The following is a 2500-nucleotide window of genomic DNA, read 5'->3' as shown; positions in this document are numbered from 1 at the left end:
CCTCATGAAACCGACCTGGTTCAAAAATAAAATTAAATAAACGCTCGAGCCAGGTAGGAGTCGAACCTACAATCTTCTGATACGTAGTCAGACGCGTTATCCATTGCGCCACTGGCCCACCTGACGAATGATGTTCATCTCTTTACCCAAATGATGAAATGACGGTGAGATGAACACAAAGGTTCAGGGAAATATGGTCACCAACTTCTCCTGTGGGAATGTGAATCATTAACACATGTTAATGAAACCAATGTGGAGTGATGTTAAAATGTGCTGCTCAAAACAATCCACCCAGACCCCAAATCTGTCAAGAATAAAATATTCTTTCACTCCACACCTGCATGGACTTCTCCCCATCACCTGTGACGGTTCATCTCATCAAGTTCTTCCTCCACATAAAACTTCTTCCTCTTTTTAAACTTTCCCCTCATCTTCCTCAACACTTTCTGGCAAACAGTTCTACATCCGAATTGACTCTGCAGGAGTTAAACATCAACTCTCTCTTCTTGATCTTCCCCCGTGATCTCATTCTCTTCCCCTCCATCCTGTGAACATCACAATCTGCAGACATATTTGAGGCAAGTCTGTGTGTGTGTGTGTGTATGTGTGCGCTTCTTCTGAAAAGCAGACCACACCATTTGACCCAGACATCTCAAACTTGTCTTTAAGACTGTTCACTCCACCAGGGTGGTTTTACATTTTAAACCTCCCCCCACACCCCTCATTCCCCTCCCCCACCACCAACAGGTGCTTGCTTCCATATAGCGGGTACACCCTTTCACCAAAAAGGCACACTCACACTTTGCATGATGTGTCCACTCCTCCAGGATAGTTTTGCACTTTGCCCCAACTCCACGCCCAACCCCACCCCCATTAGCCCAATCACACTCCAACTGTGTGTGTGTCTCTTCTGATTTGACAGCCACACCTTTTGACCCATGGGTGCTCAAACCTTCCCCAAAGACTTTTCACTCACCTCTGGTGGTTTTGCATGATAAAATCCACCCAGAAACTACCAACCCCCCCCCACGCACACACACAGACACACACACACACACACACGCACACACACAGACACACACACACACACACACACACACACACGTGCGTACATGCACAAACACAACCACACACACACAAGCACACACACACACACGCACACACACACACACACACACACACTCGCACACACACACACATACACACACACGCGTGCACACACGCACAAACACACACACGCACACACACACACACACACATGCGCACACACACATACACACACGCATGCACACACACACACACACGTACACGCACATACACACATATACACACACGTACACGCACATACACAAATGCGTACACGCACATAGACACACACACGCATACACGCACATGCACACACAAACGTACACGCACAAACACACACACACACACGCACAAACGCTCATACACACGGACACAGAAACACCACACACAAACACACACACAAACACAAACACGCACTCGCGTACACGCACAAACACACACACACGCGTACACGCACAAACACACACACGCACACACACACACACACTCGTGCACACTCACACACACACATACACACACACGCGTGCACACACGCACATACACACACACGCGTACACGCACACACACACACACACACGCGCGTACACGCACATACACACACACGCACATACACACATACACACGCACATACACACACACATACACGTGCACACACGCACATATACACACACGCGAACACGCACACACACACACACACACACGCACATACACACATACACACGCACATATACACATGCACGTACACGCACATACACACATATACAATCACGTACACGCACATACACACACATGCGTACACGCACATAGACACACACACACACGCTTACACGTACGTACACACACAAACGTACACGCACAAACACACACACACGCACAATCACTCATACACACGGACACAGAAACACCACACACACACACACACACATACACACACACACACACACACGCGCGCGTACACGCACAAACACACACACACGCACACACACACACACACACACGCGCACACACACACACACAGACACACACAAGCGTACACACATGCACATGCACACACGCGTACACGCACACACACAAACACACACACACACACACACACACACACACACACGCGCGTACACGCACATACACACACGCACATACACACATACACACACACACATACACACATACACGCACATACACACACACGCACATACACACACCCACACGGACACGCACATACACACACGTACACGCACATACACACATATACACACACGTACACGCACATACACACACATGCGTACACTCACATAGACACACACACACGCGTACACGCACATACACACACAAACGTACACGCACAAACACACACACACGCACAAACACTCATACACACGGACACAGAAACACCACACACACACACAAACACACA

The 2500-nt window shown here is 48.7% G+C and overlaps 1 non-coding gene across 1 annotated transcript; it reads right to left on the bottom strand.

Moving 5' to 3' along the window:
* Positions 1 to 45: 45 nt before the first annotated feature.
* Positions 46 to 118, bottom strand: TRNAR-ACG (transfer RNA arginine (anticodon ACG)). Its single transcript has one exon. It is a non-coding gene; the product is annotated as a tRNA-Arg (tRNA).
* Between the last annotated feature and the right edge of the window lie 2382 nt (positions 119 to 2500).

The sequence above is a fragment of the Eptatretus burgeri genome, unplaced genomic scaffold (genome assembly GCF_056783735.1).
Source record: "Eptatretus burgeri isolate ZD-2024b unplaced genomic scaffold, Ebu_testis_v1 Ebu_testis_scaffold_368, whole genome shotgun sequence".
In the NCBI taxonomy this organism is placed as follows: Eukaryota; Metazoa; Chordata; class Myxini; order Myxiniformes; family Myxinidae; genus Eptatretus; species Eptatretus burgeri.
This window is presented reverse-complemented; position numbering and strand designations above follow the sequence as displayed.